A 25,038-nucleotide genomic window follows, 5' to 3' on the forward strand; every position below is an offset into this window, starting at 1 on the left:
GCTTTTAGTCACATCAAGTACCCCATTCTACTGAGGGAAAAATTACAGCGTTTGTATCTGCGAATTTCTCCCCCAAAGAATGATAGAATGTGTTGGGTTGGAAGGGACCTCTCAAGGCCATCTAGTCCAACCCCCTGCAGTCAGCGGGGACATCTTCAACTGGATCAGGTTGCTCAGAGCCTCATCCAGCCTGGCCTTGGATGTCTCCAGGGATGGGGCCTCCACCACCTCTCTGGGCAACCTGGGCCAGTGTCTCACCACCCTCAGTGGAAAGAACTTCTTCCTGATGTCTCATCTAAACCCGCCCTGCTCTAGTTTAAACCATTGCCCCTCGTCCTGTCGCTACATGCCCTCGCAAACAGCCCCTCCCCAGCTTTCCTGGAGCCCCTTCAGGGACTGGAAGGGGCTCTAAGGTCTCCCCGGAGCCTTCTCTTCTCCAGGCTGAACCCCCCCAACTCTCTCAGCCTGTCCTCACAGCAGAGGGGCTCCAGCCCTTGGATCATCTCCAGGGGGCTCCGGAGCTGGACACAGTGCTCCAGGTGGGGTCTCACCAGAGTAAAGGAGGAGAATCCCCTCTCTGGATCTGCTGGCCATGCTTCTTTTGATGCAGCCAAGGATGCAATGAAGGATCAGCTCTTTCTACAAAAAGAGATATTTTCTATAAAAAAATGCAAAGAAGGATCAGCTCTTTCTACAGTCTAAACTCCACTCGGAGTATGCAAAACCTTCGGCTTGCCTTCATCACCACAACTCAGCCTCTTGTGAATAAAGGGCTTCAGATACTGGAAGCTCTCTTCTATTTCCTGGCTTCTGCAATTTTTCCCTGCCCACACAGAGAAATTACCTTCAGGTGAACGGTCTGCGTTTCAGGAGAGCGGCCGCAGGAGGAGCTGATGGGGAGCAGGCGGCTGCTGTGGGGATGGCGACCCTGCACGGCTGAGAGGGAAACTCCTGCTTGCTTTTGGAGGAATGGTTAATAGGAAAACGGATGTTTTTTCATCTTGGTTTCATAAGAATTATATAAAAACTCTTGACAGATGTGAGAAAAGGGTGGAAGCCCGAGGAATCTCCTTTCGCCAGAGAAACAATTCCCAGTCAAGCTTCCTGCTTAGTGTCCGGGTCAGAGCTCACTTGAGTCAGCGGGAGCTTTTCCCTGGATTTCAGTGGGTTTTGGAGGAAGCTGGCGATTAAACACCAAACAGGAACTTCTATCCCCTCCTCTGAACAGAGGTTCAGACCAGAGCTGGGTCCAGCTTTGGGGATGTTTGAACTGAGCGGTGAGTCTGCCTTGGAGGCTGGCAGCACAGCATCCTTTTCAGGATGGATTATTTAAACCTCTTCCAGCAGTAACTGCACTCGGAGCATCGCACGGCAGCACCCCGAGCTCCCTTTGACTCCTGGCACAGCTCTCGGGGTGAGGGTGATGGCTGTGTGAGTGACTCAAACCCACTCGCCTCCGCTTACTCATTTCTCTCCTCATTATCTGCCTCCTCCTATAGATTTCTTCCTCCCAAGCTCCTCGGAGGGATGCTCCGTGCAGGGGGGTGTTATGCAGGAAAGGAGACCACGAGCAGCCTGGCAGCACCAGCCTCTTGTCGCTGCCAGTTTTATCTGTAAGCTGAGTTTTGCCTCCAGATCTTAGTGCTTCTGGGGAAGCTGAGAACTATTTGTTACTTTTTTTTTATTCTAATGTTTCTCTGGCTTAATTATTTGAGGGTACGTGTCAGAGTCTGTCACTGTCAGATGTTGCTGCTGAAAGGGGATTTCAGCCAGTGAAAACTCCAGCTGGGTGGGGTCTTACATAGGCTTTAGTGAGAGCAATGAAGTCGCTTTGTTCTGATTTTTCCATTGCCTTTGGATCAGACTTTGTCTCTCTTTAGATCTGCGTTAAACTTGATTTTTAAAAGCCTTGACCAAACAGAGCAGAGGATTTACTCCGTGTGCTCTACTTCCAGTCCTGAAATGATCTTCAAAACCGCATCGCCCCAGTTGTTTTCCCACCCAGTGCTGTGCTGCCGGAGCTCCCGTGGGACTGGGAGCCGGCCGGGCTCCCCGGGCAGAGGGACCGTGCCCGAGAAGCTGCAGGATGCCATGGCCGTGTGCCACCAGCTGCTGCCAGCTCCTCGGTCACGCCGCGCCGGAGAGGTTTGGTCCCCAGGGACTGTCTCCTGCATGTCACCGTGCCGGCTGGAGGATGCTGAGGATAAGCAGAAGCACCGGAGAGGAACAGTGATAAAGGAACCAGGGGGATCTGTTTGTTTGTTTACAAACAGAGGGGGTTGGACCCATTTTTTTTAATTTCATGGCAACTTGTAGACAATCAGAAAATCAGTGTTCAGAAACTCAAAGGCTTAAGAACAATCACTAGGAGCACAGCTTTTTCCCTGCAGGCTGCAGATAGCCAGGTACATTTACAATTCTTTACTAATCAGCCTGGAACTGGACCAGCATATTTATGTAAAAACACTAATACTTTTATTACTGAAGACAGCCCAGAGCTCAGGCCCCTACAGTTTGTCTAGAAAATGGAATATTTAATTTTCCCCCAGTAATAGTATGTTTTTCTTGTCTCCTGGCAGTTTGCACAAAAGCTCTGAAGTACGTGACATATGGCAAAGAGAACATCAAAATCTGCTGTGCCGTATGATCAGCTCACATTGCAGTGGGCATGTTCCCGGCTCCACAAAGCTTCACAGCCATAAAACTATTTCTTCCTTCCTGATGGGAATTCGTGCCTTTGCTTTAACTGTCTGCAATAATTCATAGGCATTTGCTCTCAAAACATGCAATGTTAATGCTTCCTTTAAATATGAAATGTACCTAGGATGGGTACAGGGGGGGTTGCTGGTCCTGGGCACTGGGATTGTCTAGGTGTCTCCAGAAGAGACACTTTATTGATGTGCGCTTCCCCGGGCGGTGGGTTTGATGCGAAGAACGTATCTCCAAGGCTGAGTCAGTATTTGCAGAGTCAATGCATTCCTGCAGCCATGCCAAAATAGGGTGAAACCTCTTTTTCCCCATTTGGGTGAGTGGTACGGCACGAATGCGGGACCCATAAAGAGCTCTCCTACCTTCCGTCATCCTTCCTGCGGTAAATTTGCTACTGCTTATGATGGTCAGGCATTTATTTGGTAATGACTGTTGGGACGACTCTGGCAGTGACGATAGAGAGATGTGTGGCTGCATTGAACAAGCACAATCAAATGGTTCTTTTGAGCGATAACTGACGGAAGCCACTTCAGTAACCTCTAGAAGATAAAGAGCGAGGCATGACAAAAAGAGAGACCAGACGATCCAAGTGCAATTGTTTATAAACCAAAGGCTTTATGATTCTCCGTGAGTGATCAGCAAAGCTTCGAGTAAAAACTGCTTCTATTAAAATTTAACATTTAAAAAAGAGGGGATTTATCTTCAGCAGGCTTTTCCTGCGCTGGGCTCAGCGGGAGAAATGAAAGATAAACATGTCACAGGCAGAGTCCGGGGAGGGAAAGCCTGGTCAGCGCAGCTGAATAGCTTCGGGCTTTTTGTTCCTGTCGGTGGGAAGCGGAGAGATCCGGATAAAGGGCTGCGGGAGCATCGCTCGGGGAGAGGAAGCTCCGCGTGGGGAGTCACTGAACTTGGAGAAGATGCCACATCTCGGGGTCGTTTTTGTCAGACTGACAAATGCAGCCTTTTCGCCCCCGTTAGCTGCAGCTGTAGGATGCTCTGGGGTGCACTGAGGCCAGTGGCTCCCGTCCCCTCTTCCTCCCACCGAGCTGCAAGCTCCCACCTAACAGCGGGGAGGTTGAAAGGACATTGTATGTCTTTGGCCTGAGATACAGAAATCTGTTTTTCTAGGCTTCTGATTAGAGACACAGAGAGTGTATTCATGTTCTTGCGAGGTGTACCTGGACTTGGAAGCAGGATTGTTGTTTAGTCCTGTACAGCGTTGCAGGAGAGTTCCCATACCCTGAGCTACAGGTAGAAGTAGAAATATCTCTAAGTTGGCAAAAATGGGGCCAGAAACATGTGCGTGTGAGGTGTGTGACTTCGGAAAGAATGGATGGGAGGTGGTGTTGGAGTAAAGAATTGGACCTGATGGTTTTTCTTCACAGCCACGAATTAGGGGGTGGATTTTTTTGCTGAATGCAGAAAGGGGGCTGGGATTTCTCTGCCTTCCTCAGAGCTCAGAGGGAGGACGTGCAGTTTTACCTATCAGCACCAGCGGAGATTTGGCTGCCGAAAAAGAGTCTTACATTGTACCCCTTACGGCTTGGATGAGGGATAGGTAGAAGATAGGTATTCTCTGCCGGGGAAATAATCAACTTTCTCTTTCAGGGTCCACGTTGGTGAGCTGTGGGCTGGAGCATCTTCCCTAAGTGGGAGGAAATAGAAGAAGACGTGGTGGTGTTCACTTCCCAAAGAGCTCTCTTCCCCCCTACCCCTTCCTAGCCCATTCAGGAACATCTCCCTGGTGGTAGCAGGGAGTGGAAAGACATTGGGAGAGTATCTGACAGAACCACTGGGATTCGGGGTGGGTATTAGAGACTTTTCTTAGATACTGGTAAAATGACGAATGCAAGCACTGAGTGTTATTACTTGATTCACCTAGTCTTTGTGCTGCCAGTGGCCCCAGGGTTGTTCTCTGCGCTGCCTCTTTGAATTAGCACACCACCAAAGGGAAGGAGACTATATGAGCATTTGTCTCCCGGAGAAGTGCTGAGATGTTGGCTCACGTTTGGCAGTTGTCCTGGCACATCGCTTGAAGGGGCCACCTCTGCTGAGCCCTTGAAGTGTCACAGCACTGCTACTCAGCTGAGATTCAAACACGCGTCTCCAGAACCTCACTCATCAACTGGGCATTTGAAAGAGGCAGCTGCCTTACAAATAGTATAACAAAGGCCTATCTTAGCGAAAGGAAGAGCCTTTTCCAGCCGCTGTGATGATCCTCAGACAGGCAATTTCATTGCTCCTAGAACGTGTGCCAATGTAAAGGTCTTTCCAAGCTGTCTAATGTGCTTTTAAAAGGCTATATTTTGTTTTTTTTAAAGGACTTAGACATGTAGGATCATACATTTGATTGAAAATCACTGGGATTTAGGTACTGAAACAATTTTGGGGGTCCGAGCTGTAAAACAGACGCCGAGTGCAACCCTCCAATGTCCCTGTGCAGCTCCCAGCGCCTTGTTCAGTGCTCAGGCTCATTAGACAACCTCCACATGGGTGGAGGTTTATGTATGTATTGCAGACAGCGGTTGAAAAAGGAGGTGCCGATGACAGGGCAGGAAAGGGGTTGAACATTATTGTAGTCATCTTGTCAGCAACAAGTCCTGACCTTTCATAATTCCCTTTGCTCAGGCTGTGAAACCCCTTGTTATTGGCTGTCAAAGCCACATCTGCTGCTGGGATCCCATGTCTTAGTTTCCCATTGCTGTTATGAGGCCCCAGAGGGGAGGGAGCAGAATGGCAAACCCCCTAAGGAAGCGTTTGAGCCAGGTGGGATGGATGGTCCGACCGGCCCCGGGCTGCAGGTACTCGCCTGGATACCGCCAACCGGAGCGCTTGGATGAGGAACCCCACCTTGGATCCTCACGGGATCAGCTTGAGGTACGGCACCGACCAAGCCCTTAGCAGTCTGGTGTGGTCTTGTGTGGCCTTGCACGTGCCAGCCAGCAGGAACAAAAATGCCTGTGGGGCTGTGTAACTGGGTTTGAGAAGGGCGGTGGCACATAAATTTTGCACTTGAGCAGTAGAAAGCCTAAAAATTCTTGGGTTAGACCCAAGCCCATTTTGAAAAGAGAATTGAAGCACTTTTTAAATGTTACTCTGTATGTGTTACGTGCGATTTTTCTCTGGCAAGGGAAGCTGTCTGCACTGCATTATGGATTAGGCTCTTGAAAGCATAACTAGTTATGTAATTATTAGAATTATATTTGCATTCACAACTAGGATGTCTATAACTGGTATGGTAATGCATGCTAATTAAATACCAATTAATCATTTTAAAAAATGAGGTTTGAATCTATACAGCCATCACAGATGTAGTAAATACTCATTGCTTATGAAGAATAAATCAGGTGTGTTTTAATATGCAACTCTAGTCCTATATAAACACATAGTGCCAATTATTTAGAACAGATTTAATGCGTTTCTTATTCACATTACACAGCTCCTGCTGACTGAGTGACAGTCATTATGATGTATTTGACTGCCTTTTACATTATTGCGCATTAATGCTTCCAGCTGTTCACACTGGGCTGGTTCGTGTTTCAACCATCAGAAAATGTGAAAATTCACTAAGTGTTACCCTGCAAGGTAGAGGGGTTTACTCATGCTTAATCCAGCCAGGCAATCCAGATAGGCTGCTGAAAAGCAGTCGTCCGTCTTTGTATAGTTTGAAGATGTTTGAAGCTTTACGGCTCTGGCAGGATATCTTACATCGCTTTATCTGCAGGCTTCAGAAACTCTGCGGAAGAAAATCAAAGTCCACATGGAGCTGAGAGCATTTGATGCGTCTGATTTAAGAAACATTCAAAGTTTCTGCTGCCAGAGCGAGAAGCAGGCTTTCGTGCACTCTGACTCTGGTATAAGTTTCTGCTGCAAGTTTAGAGTTGTGTTATGGGCCTGGGGGGGACAAGTCCAAGCCAAATTAGCTGAACATGCTGGCGGCTGCCAATGGTGAACGGATAATGAGCAAACGGAAAGGCTTGTAGGGCGCAGCCAAGCGGGACACTGAAGTGAAGGTGTCCCTGGTCACCCTCACAGCAGCGGCTGTGCTCGCTGGGGACAGCACGCGTGTCCTCCTCTGCCTGAGGACGCCTGGGGTGGCAGAGGGCAGCAGCATGTCGGAGTTGTGGAAGCGAAGAAGCAGAGAGGGGCGTAGCTACAGGTGGAGGTGAGATGGTTGAGGTGGCTCCATACTTCCCACCAGATCTGGGGTTTGGCTTGTGGGGATCTTTTCCAGGCTTTTGCCAGGCTAGGTGTTTGCTTTTGATTATGTTTTGCCTTGGAAGCCGTTTCCTCCATGAAGAAATGGACTAATTAAAGAGTTTGGTCCGTGCAGGGTTTGGCCAGGACACACTGCGGTGCAGGAGGCGCATCCCTGTTTCTGCGCCCACTTGTACTGTGCTCCACTGCACCGGCCACCTCTCTCATACACGCCAGGAAGGTTCTGCCTGCGTCCGGGCTGGGCAGGATTAGGGCTGAGACACCTGACCAGGGATTTCCCCAAATCACCCCACTTCACTCCCCGGGAGCGTCTGTGGTGTCAGGCTCTTGGTGCTCCTCTGCCATCCCCAACAGAAAGGAGGGCGAAGCCAGCTGAGGTGCTGGGGACCAGGGCACAAGGAGGCAGAGCAGGAGGGATGAGGGAGGTGATTAAGAACTGGCATGCTGTGCAGTTAGGAATGGGGTAACAAGGTCTGGAGTAGCATTAGTGCCTATCCCAACAGCTCCTGAAAAGGGTCTGCAGCTCCTGAGGCATGTTCACCCCCAGTGTCCGGCTCCTAATCAGGATTCCCGAATCCCTGCCTTTGACACTTGTCCATAAACAGCTGCAAAGCCCTCTGGAGAGGAGCCTCCCCGTTCCCCTTGGCTGGCCAATGCGGGCAAGGATGGCAGCTGATGACTGCTGTCAGGGATGCAGTTCACCCTGGGCTCCCTGGGCTCCAACCACCACTTCCCTGGCTTGGGATGGCAGGGGCTGGGTCCTGCAGACACGGGGTCCCTGGGGTGGATTGCCGAAGTATTCTCCCCTCCATTTTTTCTTTTCTTTCTTTTTAAAGTTAAGAAATAATGTTGCAAAAATCTGTTTTACAGAAATTCTATGAGTTCCCAAGTCAAAAGGTAGGCAGTGACAGAATTAAGGGTTTTCCTGCAGCCTCTGTTGTGTATATGGACATTTCTTCAATACTTCTTTCACGTAGTTTCAGCAGTTACTAAGTCCTGATGCATTTGCTCTTGCTAGAAATGTCCCCAAACTCCATACAACTGAGAACCGGCCTGAAACTTATTCGGAACATGTACATTCATGCTTTGTAAAACTATCACCTTTTTAAAGTGCCTGTAACTTCCCCAGTTACTTGTTGCACTGTGTACGGGTTCCAGCATCAGGATAGTGCGAGTTTTACTTCCTACTCTTCCGCTTACTTTGTTTATCCTCACTGATTTTTCAGGGACTTCACCTTTAATTTCTGAGGCTGGTGATACCTTAAATGGATGATTTCAACTCCTTTGCTTTCATTCAGAAACCAATCAACCTAAATCATCTTCACTGGTAAGTAACGAAACTAAGTTCAAGCACTTCGCAAAGCGTTTTCCTAAGGTGCTGGTCTGAGCTCAAGCCGTGCTGCATTTATAGGACAATTTAGGTCTGAGGCTCACTTGAGACTTCATCAACAAGGTAAGAGAGTGCTAGTAATTTTTCAAGTCAAGACATTTGTTTGGCAGAATGGCTCTGTGCTTCCTTTAAAGTTACTGCGTCTCTCTTTTTTTCCTAATAACTAGCAATATGAAGGCTAGATATTGAGCTTTCTGTTATTTTCTCTCCTGATCATGTTATTTCTCAACAGAGAAATACAAATTTGCTATTCCAAACAGCAAGATTTATTGCTGTATATCATCAACAAAAACCGCCATTTTACTAAAATTTCAATTTAGGTAGCCCCGAACAAAACCCAGTCTGGCTGGTAGATTCAGGAGCAGCAACAAGTATAATGTTCACCGAAGTAATACAAGTGTAAAAATGATAGGGGCGTTAAAACGGTTGATTCCTGTAGAAGCCAAACATAATTCTATGTCCTCGGTGGGTTTTTGGCTTAGCGATGTGAGGCTGCTGTTTGCGTTCTGCCAGGCTCAGAAAATGTAGTGAAGATGTAGTAAGGGAGTTCTATTTTTATATGTGTCAAGCCATCAGGTCTCCTCTCTCCTATTGAAGCCTAACTCTGGCGTGTGCCTGTATCGGGTTCTGCCAGCTCATAACACCTATTAATCACTGCAAATCACTTTAAGGCAGTCTCTGTGTGGATATATCATCAGAATTGATGTGGAGCCTTTAACCTTTGCATCCCTTGTTCATTTGTGAACCCAGCTGATGTTAACCCTGAGTTAATTACTGTCCCATGGCTCTCAGGTGCAAGCCGTTGGGGGATCTCAAACCGATTCGCGGAGAACAACCAAGCATGGTATAAAGCCACCAAAGCCAAAGCTAATGGAGCTGGCCTGGGATTGAATTCATCCTGGAGAACAAACTTGAAGCAAATTTGTGAGTATGGGGAGTGTACTTATGCTGTTTCTTCTCAAAAGATAAATGGATGATTTTAAGTGTCATCACAGACTCCTCTCGTTAGGCTAAATTCCCTTGAGAGTGCTCTTCTGTTCAGAAGAACATCATGTGGAATAGAAAGTGCTCAGCCACAAAGCAAGCTATAGAAAAGTTAATGATTTTAAGGCAAGGTTAGATATAAGCACTGATAATATTACACGTTGTGTTATTCCATTTTTTGTGGCAAAGCACATCTGTTTCTTTCATTTCAATGAAAATTTTGTCTCATAAAAGAGCTCTGAGTTTGGGAGCGGCGTGTTTGACTGTACTGTTCTGCTGGACGTTTTAAAGGCCTGCAGCCTGGTACTAGCACGTAGGTATTTAAGCTTTTGTCTTCTAGCTTTGTTTGAGGAATAATGAGCAACTTCACTGATTCCTAGGTGGAATTAACAGGCACTTCTGACAAGTTTAAAAACAAACAAACAAATCCCTTTTGGAGATCTGGGTTCAAAATGCCTCCCACTGCCTTTTTAGTTGCTGTGTCTCAATGAAGGTGAGGATAACTTGGACAAGAGAGGAGCAGGTTGTTAAAGCAGTCTCCAGGTCTGATGAGCTGAGGCGAGGGGAAAAATAAAAAAAGAGAAGAAACCCCGTATTAATTCTGTCCAGCAGTTCCTTTCATAGGGATTTTTTTATGTGCAGTTTGTATTGAGGGAACTGAGGCAGAAGGAGGACACAAGACTTTGTCACAGTTGTAAAGAAACCCAAGATTGGCCGGGTGGTCCACCTCTAAGTGCGGCTCCTGTCACTCCATCTGAAATGAGTCCTGTGCTGAGCATTTTTCATGCTGCCCATTGAGAGGAGTTATTGCAGGAGAGGTCGTTCCATCAACAGGTCTCTGCCACTTGTTCGAGACTCCCCACAAAAGATGGTGCGGTGGAGCTGTGGCGTTGGGTGATGGATGAGCTGGGGCTGCTCCGGTGTCAGTGGCTTTATCCGGAGTAGGGGGCACCGTGAGCAGGAAGGAAGAGTTTGCCGAGAATAAATTCGACACAGTGGAACAAAGTGTTCCCCTTAAATGTGTTCTACAGCCAGAATAGCGGCCGCGTTTCTGCCAAGTCAGGGGCCTGCTGCAGGAACAGTTTGGCGAGGGGAAAAATATAGCCAAATTCGTGCTAAGCAGCCTGATAGTGGGTGGCTGGATTATGCAATCTTACTGGTATTCCAAATTCATTATCTCTTGCAAGATGTCTCTGAATGAAATGGAATGGTAGAGCAGATAATTCTTTTTTAAATTTTGTTTTCTTCCCCTCCACCCCCTTACAAAGCTGTGCATTTAAACACCTCCATTCAAATTCTTGAAACTTGAGAAATAAGACCGGGAGGACGGAGCTTGTAATGAAACCCTCATCTGGAACCTGAGGGCAGGGATAGAAAATGAGCTATTGCAATGTCAGAAATTCTTGGATTTGTTGAAACTTGGTACTGGAAGGGATGAGCCAGAAAGGAATCCTAAGAAGAGGAAAAATACACTATCCTTTCACTTCAGCGTGCTCTTCTGTAAGTGTAGTCATTTCTGGGAGAAGTGTCAAGATTTACAGCTATTCTCACCACTGCCATGTGGGATGAATGAGCTCTCATGAATGGAAGAATCATCATGATGTAGAAATCGGTGTGGTTTTGCCTTGGAAAGAGTGATCATAATTCAACAGTTGTGCTCGACTGCTTCTACTGTTTCGCTGTGTACAAACAAGAACAGTCTTCTAATTGCCTGGTTTGCAAATTAAGGAAATCTGGCTGATTTATTCTCATTGGGAGTATCTCTGACCTCACAAGGTTGAATTTTAATATTAGTTAAGGTGAATTTAAGAATATATCTGTCTTGTCTCTCTTCCAGCCTTATTCTAGGAACAAGGGAGGACTGATCTTGGGTTACAGATGCCACAAAGATGTCAGAGCTGAGAGACAAAGGTTGTTGCGTGTGATGCTCTCTCTTGTTGACTTAGCCAGTAGGTTCTGGGGCCTGTGAGAGGTGACAAACAAAGGCAGCCCATGGAGATGTCTTGCATTCTGGTGCTTTTCAAAGTACATCCCTACTTTGAAGCAGACTGTTCCCATGAACAATCTTAGAAATGCAGTCTAGAGTGGAGGCAAAGGCTCGACTCTTCATTAACCAAGCTCAATAATGATATCCAGCATAAAGGAACCCTCAAAGAAATAAGTAAGAAACTGCAGCCCAGGTCTGGATATTTTCCATATTGCTCCCCCTGAGCATTAAGGTGTCTATGTGGACTAAAGGCTGGTATTGGTGCACTTTGCCCCCTCGCCTTTCATTTTGGGCTTTAAAACCATCTTGAAATTACTCTCCCAACTTGCACAAGTGAATGAGTGTTAACAGCTGGGGGAATGTGTGTGTTACCACTATTACGACAGTTTTGATGTGAAACAGTCCTACACAGAGTAAGAGAAACCACTTTTGGCTCCGAACCTTTGCCGTTCTGAAGCCGGTTCCTTCTGGCGGCTGTTGCCAGCAGAGGGGAGCCTTCCCGAGTTTTGATCCTCTGACTTTGTAGATTTGGACCAAATGCTTCCACCTTCTGTACTTCTCAGAGCAGTCCCTAAACAAAAGCACGCTTGCTATAAAATCCCAGTGCCACTTTGGCGATGCAAGTAGAGTTTTCCATTTTCCTTCTCTGGATTTTGTTCCCTTTCACCTTTTAAGTTTCTTCCCTTTCCCCCCGGGGAGTGCTTGTGTTCTCAGATTAAAAACAGAAAGTCGTTCAGTTTTCCATGAAGTTTAATTTATTAAAAATATAGCTTTAGTATCCTTTTAAATGGTATTTTCCATATAAAAATATTTATTTTACTAAAACCACATCTTTCTGATGGAAAAATGTCTGGGCATTAAAAAAAGTCAACCACCGACTAGTAGCTTCAGTATATAAGTGTTCCTGTGGTACAACTATGATTTTTATGGAGTAAAGCAATTATAGATAAATGGTCAATTTCTTCATTTTAACTAAAGTTAATTAACTATAAGATTATTTTTTTAGCTAAGGTAAGAAAGTTTCATGCACTAGAGCCTTACTGTGACCTTCCGAATCCTGGAAATGTTGATGGTTAAACTGTAGAACATGAGTGTTTTCAATTTTTTTTTTTTATTGATGCAATGGAAGCTAGGTAAAAGCTTGATAAGGTTTTATGACAAACTGCCCCTAGACAGCTAAGCTGTAGTTTGTAGTTGCTTGTTATTAGATAGTGCAGCTCTGTGGTGGTCTGAATTGAAGAATTTCAGACCTTAGGTCAAAGGAGCTCATCTTTCCGTCGCTGCAGGTTTCCAGAGCACTGGCTGCAAATCGGCATTAAAAAGCCTGTGCTCTGACTCTAGCCTCTTGGGTTGTGATGTCCTTCAACACTCAAAATCCTTTGAGAAAGAATTTTGTTTTAGAAGGAAAAAAGAGATCACTTTGAAGTTACTTTTTCTTGTTTTGTGCTGAAGACAAGAGTGGGAGATGCGTTGTTAGGGGGGGTACAAAGTCTCACCTCTCTTGAAGTCCGTGCTGAAGACCAAATCCAGTCTGAGCTGATAGCAGACTGTTTTTATTACAGGGCTAGCAGTGCTTTAACCTCCCTCTCATGGAAGAGCATTTTGAAATTGCCCCTCGTGTATTATATTAGGCTATTAAATCCCATAGTTCTCTCCGACAAGGCCCCTTCTTTCAGGGGTCTCTTAGCAAGAGCCAGACAACCCAGTAAAAGCCAAAATATCATTGGAAAAGAAGGATTAGAAAGTAAAATGATAGCCATAAGTCTTAACGAAACACCTCTTCTCTTTTGGTGGTCTGGATACAGCTTGCTTCATCCAGCACTACCTGTGTCTTCCTTCACCTCCTCGGAATCACCACAACATCCTTTCTCAAATTACGGGTGTCTCTTGGTCTCTCACGTGCCTGGCTCCTTACAACACTACTGTGGATACGGAGGGGTACCCGCTTCCTCTTTTGCTCCTAGTCTTTTCCCCTTTACAGCTATTGCTAAACACAAATGATGTATTTACGTGGTGCGATGCTCAGTGACCAGCAAGGAGCGTGTTCCTATACGAGTGCAGATCTGCTCCGTTTGTCTGTCAAACCCTGGGGTGACCGTGATGCGCGGGGTGGTGGTGGGATCTTTCAGAAGATGGGAAAGGATTCTGGAGCTCATTTGGTGGCAGCACATGTAATGACATTTAAGTGCTGCGTCCTTTGTATTTTTAAACAGCAGAACAGGTGAATAAACCAACACAGCGCAGCCGATTGTGAAATAACTGGGTTGTTCAATATACGTAAAAAAGCGTCGTCCATATTATTGCTCCTCAGACCCAATGGCTGGTCTCTGGCAGCTTTGCAATCCCAGCAAAACAAGTACGAGTCCGCAGCTTGCAGACCTTTCAAAGTGGTGTTATTCTCTCTCTGTGCACTCTGTTAAGTAACTGAGGGAGAAAGTGGGTTTAATTAGACTGCATACAGACCTCCAGTGAAATAGATTTTGACTGTTGAAAATCAATGGGTAGAATCAATCGGCAGTAAAGATAAAGTCTTTTACTGATTAAATATCACTTCATCCTTCTTTGAGGCCAAAATGTTTACCTCTTTAACTGCTTGAACTCTTAGAGAGACTTCCAGGGGCAAAGAAAAAAGGGTGAAGAAAATCTTCATTTTCTTGGCATTTGAAGGGGTAATCCTATCTCTTGTCTCTGCAGTGTGCATTCTGATTGAAAAGGTCTGCTTTCCAGATTTGTATAGATCATTAGGAAGAACATTAACTGATGGTTTTGGTTTTTTTTTTGTGTGCTTTCTGGGTTGCTGGAGTGATGTTTCCAAGTGGCTATAGGCAAAGAGGAGTTGTGGCTTGCAAGGCAGTGTGAAAAGTCCTTCATCTCAATGTGCTGCCTTTTGATATACGGGCACAATATATTTCCTCTTCCACAGTGACGTGACTTGTTTTGCAGAAACACACTGGGAGAGAAAAAACAGGAGGTTTTCTCCCAGGGCCATGCCACCAAAGACCAGACTAGAGCTTGAAGCGTGGTTACAAAGGTATCAGCCTGTCTTTAAGCTGTTGTCCTCGCACCACCATACAATTCGGAGACCTTGTCGCAAACAAGGACTGCAAAGTGTTGCATGATGTACAAAGCTAGAACTGAAGAGCCTTTTTTGCACAGATGTTTCATTCCCTCCTGTAACCCATACCTAGCAATTTAAAAGCAAGAAAAGCCTCCTAGCAGCACCAAGAGGGAGACATCTGCCTTAGCCCACCAGAAAGCTTTCCTGGGGGGCTGGTTACAAACTTCAGACTTCTAGGTGGTGCAAAAAAGCTTCATGCCAACCCATTTTTATTTTCAGCCCGTGAGGAGTCTCCCAGAACTCAAGGTGGATATCAAGCCAGATTCTGTCCCGCTGTGCTGGTGATGCTGGAGAAAGGGCGATTCCAGCTGATGCAACCCACCGTGCAGCAGCCACTGGTGAGCGAAAGCTGGTCCTGACCCCATCTCCTTGCAGAGGGCACCCGACTGCCAGGGGAAACGCAGCAGGCAATATCTGGAAGTATAAAAGCAACTTGAGCATCTCACTTAACGTGGAGACCTGGTCCCTGCTTTCCTTTCATCAGGAGGTGATCTTGTCCGCCCTGACCTTCTCTCCGCTCTCTGTCTGGGCTAATTAGCCCAGGCTTTGAGCTATCAGGCCTTTAGGTTGGTGATGTTAGCATGTAATTCCTAGTCATTTAGCCGATTGTTTTAAAAATTAACCTTTAGCCCGGTGAGCTTCTCTTATGGAGAAAGGGTGTCGATTCCGGATCAGTTGCCATCGCTGCAAGTTAGTTCTACTGGGCTGATGAATTTGGGGCATTTTTTTTTCTGTTGCCATTAAAATACAGGACCTACAGTACACTGCTGCACCAGTGGCAGCAGCATGTAAATAAACATGTTGATGCAGCAGCTTTGCAAGCATCCCAATAGTCTTCTGTATTTGTGTTTCCTCTGCCTGTCGTATATCTTAAAAAGAGAACAATAAAATGGAATTTGTAAAATCACCATTTTGGATTTTAGCTTACCTCTCGGCGTGATAAAACGAAGAACTTAGCTCAGGGATATCACATTGTTTGTGGCTCTTGAAAGCGGAGAATCCGGACTGTTTATTTAATTGAAATATAAGCTTACGACACTTCACGTGTTACGTTGGTAGACAAGTTGTGGGCTTGGAACCAGGCCGCGTGTTTGCACTACCAGGAAATTAAAACTGCCAACTACAGGCTGATCCTATGTGTGGTGAGTCAAACTGTGATGACAATAGAAGCCGTGTTTCAGAAACAAAATGTTAGCACTGATTATGTTTTTCCCTGTCAGCAAAAGAGGGTGCCAGTTGCTGAGAAACGTGATCTGTTTTCGGTTATAGCTCCTTGTGATTTTTTTTTTAAAGAAACGTGATGCACATGTTCATGGATAAAAGCCCACGTAAATTATTTTAAAGGTCTGCAGAGAGCTCTGAGCTATTGCTGCACAGTGGAGCACACAAATAGACGAACTGGTACCCTATGGCTCCAGGGAGACCTTAGAGCCCCTTCCAGTCCCTGAAGGGGCTCCAGGAAAGCTGGGGAGGGGCTGTTTGCGAGGGCATGCAGCGACAGGACGAGGGGCAATGGTTTAAACTAGAGCAGGGCAGGTTTAGATGAGACATTAGGCAGAAGTTCTTTCCACTGAGGGTGGTGAGACACTGGCCCAGGTTGCCCAGAGAGGTGGTGGAGGCCCCATCCCTGGAGACATTCAAGGCCAGGCTGGATGAGGCTCTGAGCAACCTGATCCAGTTGAAGATGTCCCCGCTGACTGCAGGGGGGTTGGACTAGATGGCCTTGAGAGGTCCCTTCCAACCCAATGCATTCTGTGTGGTTACCGCCACTGATGCATCTGAAAGTGTCATGATCTTTAATTTGCTTAAAATTATTAGTTTTTTTAAGTTCTCTGTCCTTGACATCTGTGTGCAGCTGTGTGTGTGCTGTGCTTGTAATTTAAACAGATACTTCGGAAATGGATGTTAGGTGTTAACTTTCTAGACATCGGTGTGAAGAAATGTTACATGATCATCAAAGTGGGGAATTTCTTTGGGGAGGAGGTTGTATTGTGATGGAACAGGAATACTTCTCTTTAATCTTTTCACTTTAGCAGTTATTACAGTAATTGGGGAAAACCAATAAAGAATTGCTTAATTTATCATCATCCCTTCTTCTCTTTTTATCATTGTGGAGCAATGAGAGGAACTGCCAGGGAAAGGTCACTGCCAGCAGTGCATCTATAGCAACCTGCGAAGATGGGATTCTCTCTGGCTGTATTTATCGAGGGCAGGAAGGGTTCAAGATGGATATGCTGATGGTGGGGTTGCTCTGGTAGGAAATCTTGAAGGGGAGGTGAAAAACAAAAAAAAGTCATGCCAGGAGTGTGCTAACTTTACTAGGGGAAAAGTTTGTTGGCGTAAGTATGTCTGTCAGGAGTTGGAAGAGCGGAGGTCTCGGTACCCGCTGAAGGTTAGCAAACCCTCCCTCTGCCTGTGGCTGCAGAGGCAAAAATAATTTTGTGAGCCTGACAGATTTTATTTGGCAGCCTGGTATAAGTCATCACTACTGCCATATGCTGCCTCTGCAGGAACAGAGATTGCTGTATATTTAAAGCAGCAGTAGGAAAGCTTTTCTAATGCAGATGAGGCTAAAAATGAAATTTCAGGCTTTGGGCTGGATTGGGCCGGGTCCTTGGCTCTCCTGGGGACATAAGGTGGGCTTGGGGCAAAGTGGCACCCCTATGGAGATGGTGGTTGTTTATGATCCCTCCCTAGTCCTTCACTGGGATGTGCTATAGAGCAACTTTCCTCAGCATGAAATTCACTGTAGGAATAACTCAAATGACACATGTGATTCTCGCTATTAATTTATTTAAAGTACTGCTTATTGTAGTGGGAATACTACAATCATAACAAGCATAATACACCAATACGCTGATAAATCTCTTAAATCCAGTTCTCCCTCTGACCTAATGGATCATTTTTGATGGACATGTTCTTTTTTAACAGCTGAAAGAATCAAAATGACCTCTTGTGTTCCCATTCCAGGCAGCGAGATTCCTGGGAAATGTGTTAAACTGTCTCATTACTGATCAGCTGAGGAGGGCGAATGAAGAGAAAAATTATACTGCAGCATCTGATTTTTTAATAAGTGGAGGAGTAGATTTAACAGTCTTGTTCTTGTGAGAAAATCTTACTCAGTTAACTTTTAATTCACACTTCAGACTTGCGTGGATTATTCTTTTCACTGTGCAGCAGCTTTAAATATGGTGACAGGATCCGTAAAGGAAGAAAGTTTGTTATATGCCACTGCTTGTCTGTGTGCATCAATGCCAAAATGTAAAAAAGAAACAAACAATAAATAAATTCTCTAGAGATTTTTGCATTCTTCTTTCTTGGTGACAATTTGATCTTGAAAATCTGATTGAAAATGGTCTCGAACTGTTTTCTTTCAGGAAATGCTTGCTCAGAAAAATCCAAGTGTTTTGCAGGAGCACAGACTTCCATTTTTCAGAGTATATTTTCCGAGGAATTAGTTTAGACAATGTCCTTTTGGTCTGATGTGCTAGCAGGAAGTAATGATATTAAGATATCTTAAGTTTGAAGACCAAAATTTCGAACTAAAATTCTCTTTATGGAAAGTTAAAATATTGTAAGAAATTGTAGCCTTATTTTTGTCTTTTTTTGTCTTTTTGTTTTTTTTTCCTTTTACCAGTTCAGGAGAATGAATAGAAGTTGACTAAGCCTTAAAGTTTGTATTTTGGCTAGTCCAGATTTCAAGGGGTGTCATCAGATGTGCAGCACTGATGTTTAGAAAGTCCTCTTTTTAATAGGCATTTCAATTTAATCATCAGAAACTTAAGGCATATAGTGAGGATTGTGAAATGGGGAAAGTCAGCTCTTTTCATTAACTACACCATTAGCTACACCATTAGACACGTGGGTGTCCGTGTTGCAGTTTGAGGAGCTTCAATAGGATACCATTAAGACAAGATTGTCTGGCCAGAGGAAGGAACTTAAATTACCAAAGCCAATAAGCACATATTTTGCTGAAACTCTGCTTTTCTGAGTGCTTTGAGATTTGTGCAAAGAGCCTGTGGAGTTTGCGCTGGGCCAGCTTTGGTTTTTGTACCTGAAAATACTGTGTTTGCCTTCATCTACTGCAGCGTGCAGAGCTGCCCGTTCCCTCACCCCTCCCTTCCTGTGGGGAGCAGGATCTGTGCCTTAGGTTCTTTTTATTTTCTCTCTTTTTTTTTTTTTTAATTAATCTGCTTTTCTCTCGTCAGCTAGTTTTGGACTGCTGTTTGGGGAACGAAATGTATTTTAAAAAATTACTCTGTTGTGGAGGAATCTCGCAGGGAAGCCAGCAGGAGTCACCCAGCTCAGCGCTTCACTCCTGCCTTAAAATTCACTCTGGAACTGGAGGAAAAGCACTCCATCCCTTTTGCTGTGCAGAATGCCATTGTGTGCGGTGTGCTGTTGTGGTGCGAATGCTTTTTCCCTAGGAAACTTCACTAGAGAAACAAGCATAATTCAGCCTGGTTTAGGGTAGGACAAACCAAGCAGGAGCTTGGGAATAACATCTGCCCAAGCACATCCAGTGCCCTGCAGTCCCTTTGCACATTCCTCATCTAGTAAGACATCAGTTTTTGCAGAAACTCCTGATTTCCCCTTAACTCCCCCTGTTGCTACAGACGCACACGTATCACGGATGCTGTATAAATCTTCATCTAGTCATAATAAATCAGGCAACAAACTCCCACGTTTCCCTGGCGCCTGAGCTGCTTTTAGTATAATCTTTGTTCCTGTGATTTTTAAGTAACAAAATATCTTACTAGAGGGCATGACGAGGTATCAGTCTCTCTCTCTCTTTTTTTTTTTTTTTTCTTTTAAGTTTGAAGATGATCAAACATAGTCTGTGTTTCACTGTTGCTGACAGTCCCGCTATAACTACAACCTTAAATTTACAGCTGGGATGGAGGGGGAAGACTTGCTCGTAAGGAGTGGTGTGGAATAGAGATGTGTGTATTCTGGAAGAAGTTTGGGAATCCTCATTCCTTAAAAAAAATAATAAATAAATAAATAAATAAAATTCCTCTGGCAGCAGATGCTCCCAGGCTGCTGGCAAAGGCAGGAGGCAGCACACCCAGGACAGATTACTCGTTATCACAGTTGCCACTTTCTCTCTCTGTGAAGCTATCCAGATTTGCAGCCCAGAAGGAAGAGAACCAGAATGTAGAATATTGATGTGTTCTGATCATTAATTGTGCTTCTCCTCCTTGAAATGACACGTCCTCAGAACTGCCAGGAAAAATGGCACACTATAGCCTTTTTTCATAAGAAAATGAACCCCTTATGATCACCTGCTCTGGGCACGTCAGCCTTTCTGACAGCTCCTCCTGTAAATTTTGAGCGCCTTGGCCAATTTAAGCTAAAGTGAACAAAAATTTCAGAAGCGCAGGGTTTGTAAAAACAGACAGCAGTTGAGGAAAACCCAATTAGAGGACCCGTGGAGGGGAAGAATGTGTGAGTCCAGGATTTTACTAGGCTTGCAGGAATCTACAAAGGATGGGGGTGTTATGAATCCCCCAGCTGTGGAGAAACTTCGGTAGGAGTTTGTTGGAGCAGAAGGCACAAAGCAGGATCTGGCACAAGGCAGGGACTTGCTCCCCTTTGGCTGCTTTGGTGTGTGATGAGGAGGACCCTGACGCGGCAGCTGCAGCATAATTCTGTATAAACGCTCTCAGATACGACTCACAGGTCCATTGCAAATGAGGATTTATAGCTTTAGGCTACATTGGAAATACTTGTTTAATCTAATAGTATAGATGGATTATTTTCCAAACAATACTTCTATTTTTTCTTAGTCTTTTCTCCTGAATTTAGGACTGCGTTTCTTCCTTAGCCCTTCACTCATGCTGTTCCCAGTGCCTGTCCGGCTCAGTAATTGCATTTCTTCCCATGCCATTGCTTGAATCTTCTGTGTCAGCCTGAATCCAAGCTCCAGTAGTCTGAAATCAGAGGTGTAAGTGCGTACAAGTGTTTAAAGACTTGCTCTAGCTCCTGATGATATTCAAAAACATTTGCCCGCATGCATTCCTACAACTCATAGGATGTGTGTTTTAGCTATGCACAGGAGAGCTTGGCAGCTTTTTCTCTGTCTGTGATTATGTGAGCTGATTTGAGCTGTGTTATCTCTAGCTGTAGTCTTCAGTTCTTGCCCTGACTCTTGTGTGAGAGGAAAGAAAAAATCACTAACATGAAACAAATGAAGAATGAAAACTGGGAGATCTCATATTAATGAAGTTCCTGCTGCTCCTGGATTTACTGCTGTGGGATCTTGAGGAAATCGCATCAAGCTGATAATGATGTCCTTCTATGCATCTTCAAGATTAAGAGAGAAAAAAATCACTGCACACAGTGATCATCAGAAAGGGGGAGATGTGGACACGGGTGGTGTTGGCTCCTTGCTGGCATTTGGCCACATTGTGCTGGAGAAGACCATTCCCCAGCTTAATTACACAATTGTGAGTAGAAAGTATTTCTGCATCTTTATTTAAAACCTGCTGCCTCATAGTTTCATTTCATGTTCTCTAGTTCATGAATTTCAGGAATGATGAATAGTTGGTCAAGGAAGTGGTTTGTGGAAAACCATTTATCCCACTGACGTGAAGTTATCCTATCTCTGTCCTTCACCTGTCGCCTTTAAAATGTGAGAGCACACAGTCCTTAATGGAAGAAGTGCTGCTTAGCATCTTTTTAGCACAGAAATGAGTGCAGGTTCAGTTGATACTGGATATCTGACCACCAGCCTGCTCCCTGACAGTAATTTTCAGATTTGGGTGGCTTTAGCCTTCTGTCAGGCTGCAGGAAAGATTTGTCTCTCTTATCACCAACACAGCATCTTCTTCCCTCCAGGCGCTGGGTGGGATGCGAGGGCAGCAGCAGCAGGAGGTGGCTTCCTGGCACTTCTGCTCAGTGCTATGTAATGGGATTTTTTCACTCTGTTTCCTTTGCGTGCTGCTCTTTAGGGAGTATTCTGCCCTCCTGCAGCCATGCAGGTTTGTGAGATGCGGCGAGGGGTTATCTCTTCTCAGATGCTGCGTTCGCATTCCATAGAAACCATACTAGTCTTCTCTTACTGCATTTGCAAAATAACCACAAGCCATAAGAAACATGAATCCTATTCAAAATAGGACAGCGGTGATTAATAAAGTTCATGCTGGTGCTGGTTCACAAGCAAGGAGCTCAATTTGCTCCGCTTTTGAAGTCCAGCGAAATCTCTGTGGTCTCCAGTGAAAAAATGGGAATGTTGAAATAATGTTGTGACCTCAAGTCGTTGATTTTTCTAATTGAGAACTTAATCAAAGAAAAATGAGAAAGCTTCAATTCACTTCTCACTCGCAACAAATTAGGACGCTAGCTGCCAGAAAAATGTTCTAATGATTGTATCGTGTTGGTCCTCTTAAAAGAGGCAAGTGCTTTAAATGGAATTATGATAATGATGTGATCATTGTCTGGGCTGGCTTAATGAGTTTAGTGGCTGTTGCGATATTAAATACTTTGCACTTAAGAAAAATACCTCCTGTTCTATTCCAAAAAGATCAGAAAAAGCTGGTAGAGCTTTTGCTATTGTGCTGGATATGTCACATGTAGTTCTATACGCTGCCAAAATAACTGCTAGTTTGGACACTGCAGTCCTCTGTGGATTTGGCAGCTTTGGTGCTTCAACATAAACACAAGAATAGGCTCTTGGAGGCCGTGCTCTGAACTGATTAATAAATTATATGGAAATTTGACCTATCAGAGAGGGTGGGAAAGTGGTCGGAGTGTGCATTATACGCATGTATGTCTATAAAAAAATAAAAGTGAGTTGAGAGCGTCAGGAAAGAGAGGGTTCTGTGTCAGTCTTGAATAATTTATCTGGGCTTTGGGGGGTGTTTCAAAGAGGAAAACAAGGTGCAATGGGTAGGGAGGAAGCAAGGAGGCTCCATATGAGACCCCATCCCTGGTCTGGTTCTGTTAAGCCATCTCCAGTTGCTCTGTTAGACAGCAGAGATGGTCCAAGGACACTTCCACCAGCGGTGCCAGTTTGCCTCCTCTTGGCAGTGCTGCCCTGGGCATTGAGAGCTCTGGGAATAGCTGTCTGTGTCTCGGCTGGTGTCCTGCGTAGGTCAGGGAAAGGCAAATGGCAGGTGGTGATGGAGAATGCTTTCATGGCTTCACTGGAGAGCTCTTCTTGACCAGTCCCAGTCCAACTGAGCATCACAGGATCTGCTGAAAATGCCAGGCAAGGGTCAGAAAACAGGGGCGTGCAAAAAAGTCCGGTTGTAATGGAGTTTCTTGTTTGAGAACAAAATAATTATGTAACTCGGGGTGTGGAAAGACTCTTTTTGCCTTGAATACTTTTTAAACTAAAATTGTGAGGTCTCTCAGTTACATGGATCATTACTACCTTTGGGGCTCAAGTACGTGATATCCTGCAGAATGAGGTGTCTCCTGTTGTACCCTGTTCTCAATGGGAGTGTTCAGTTCATGCGCTTGATTTCTAGGGACTTCAGCACCAATTTCCCTTCAAAAGTGCATAATGTAAATGCTTTCACCCTCTGTTGTTTCAGTGTAAAGGAACCAAATCAGGACTGAGAAGGGCATCTTTGGGAATTAACGTTTTTTGTACCGGAAATCTAAAATGATTTTCCAGGCTGTTGAAATTTAATTAGTTTTACTGCTTAATAACGATGCTTTGTATCTTCTGTTAATCCGTAACAAAAATGAATTCAAACATCCATGAATTCTGGTGGGATATGTGAGTAAATAAGAGCTACTTACAGTTTCTGGGTATGGTGAGAGAAGCAATCATTTTGCCCTCATCACTGGAAAATTATCCACAGTCTCTGAAAATTTTGAATTAGAGAAAAATCTTTAAGAGACTTCCCTAGGGTATTAAAGATATTTGGAGTATTAATACAGTAATGTGCTTCATGCTGTGGTTTGCATGAAAAAGACATTAAAGGGTTAAGGAGTATGCAAGAAGTCAAAGATATGCAATAGATCATAACTGGGTTTGGAGAGTCCCACGAGGCGAGTGACAGCGGTCTGATTCACAGCATGCGTCTGTCTAGACACGCACGCTTTTCTTCACGCCAGAAAAAAATGTCAGGTTTCATCCATACCTGGGTAGAAATCCAGACATAAAACCTGTAACTACTTTGCAGAGTTTTGGCACGAAGGATTTGTGGCCATGTTCAGGTATTTATTCTTATTCTAATGTATATGCTTGGAAATATGGCAGGAGACGTAGAAAATACATACTTATTTGTTATGTGGAGGAAATGTTCTGCTTTTTTCATTTAGTCAATTAGGACGTTGTTTGTAAGTACAAGATGTTTGTTCTAGACAAACTGATATATGAAGTTGAGCTGGGGCTGCATTTTCCAGGAACAAACAGTCCCGTGGAATGCGTACTCGCTGTTTGGAGCTGGGAGAAATGTCAAATGCAAGTAGATTTTGTAAAATCTTTCCAGTTTCTCAGTGTGAATATCAATGATGGGGGTTCGTTTTTTCATGATAAACTCATTCAGCTATTAAATTACTGGAAAGAAATCCACCACTTCAACAAAGATGCCTGAATGAGTCATGTGCATTTATAAATATAAAGGATGTCATTATGATTGGTTTCTGACCCTAAAAAAAAGAAAACGGCCACTTCACAATTTCCCTGTGGTTTTCATTTAAAAACACACACCACTTTTTTACCATAATAAATAAATAGCACTGGCATTAAAATTCTGCACATGCAACTCTGAACCTCTGTTGTTTGTCTTGGTATAAAACTCTACATTAACTTTTTTTGTGGGCCTTTTAGTGTATTAGAGGTACCGAGAGGCATGTGTGTGTGTGTATGTGTATATATATGGCTGAACATGGTAGTCTCTATGAGTTGACTGTGCTTATACTTATGTAGGGCAATATCATACACAGTACTTTTTGTTTTCGCCTGTACTTAAAACTGTAATAGCTAAACCCTGTGTAGCTCCTGAAATTATTTAGAGGCCTAATAGAAATACACCTATAAACCCATCTTATTGGGAAGACATCAGGGAAGAAAAAAAAATAATAAATGGATGGCTTCGGCAGTGCTGGTATAATAAATCCCCGAGGCTGGGAGAGAAATCCTGGGTTTTTTTTGCTGGGTTCTTCTCCAGTGGCTGAAAATTAAGCCTCCTGTCATATGATGGGTTAAGGAAGGTCCACCTGGCTTGTATCTGGTACATTCCTGCTCACCCAGACAGGCTGCAGGTTTCCTTCTTCAGATTCAGAATTCCAATTCAAATCCTCTAACCTCCAACTGTGGAGGCATATCCTAAAGCCTCAGGTGCTCTAGTAGCTCATTTTTGGGCTCTCTATCCAGGACATGATTAAAAAAATCCTGACTCACTCTCCTCTCTCCCATCAGCTTTTTGAAAGTCAGTTTTAAATGCTGCTTTTTGAAACTCTCCAGAGGGATGCAAAAAAGAATGCGTAATCGGTATGAATAGAACAACCTCTTCCAAAGGAAAGCAGCTTGGAAAAATGTGCTTTTCAGAGTAGCAAAGGGATGATTCTTGACAATTTCAATCTCGAGTGACTCCTGGTGAGTTCCTTGGCTTGGGTAACATGGGAGGCCAAAGCAGATGAGCGCAGCAGCCCCTCGTCCTGTATAGTCGGTGA

The 25,038-nt window shown here is 44.6% G+C and overlaps 1 long non-coding RNA gene across 1 annotated transcript; it reads left to right on the top strand.

The window, feature by feature from the left end:
- The first annotated feature begins 9,137 nt into the window (after nt 1-9,137).
- On the top strand, nt 9,138-17,689 carry LOC141751380 (uncharacterized). Its single transcript, XR_012589971.1, has 3 exons — nt 9,138-9,241; nt 14,626-14,744; nt 17,377-17,689. It is a non-coding gene; the product is annotated as an uncharacterized LOC141751380 (long non-coding RNA).
- Nucleotides 17,690-25,038: the final 7,349 nt, after the last annotated feature.

Source organism: Larus michahellis, chromosome 14 (genome assembly GCF_964199755.1).
Source record: "Larus michahellis chromosome 14, bLarMic1.1, whole genome shotgun sequence".
Lineage (NCBI taxonomy): Eukaryota > Metazoa > Chordata > Aves > Charadriiformes > Laridae > Larus > Larus michahellis.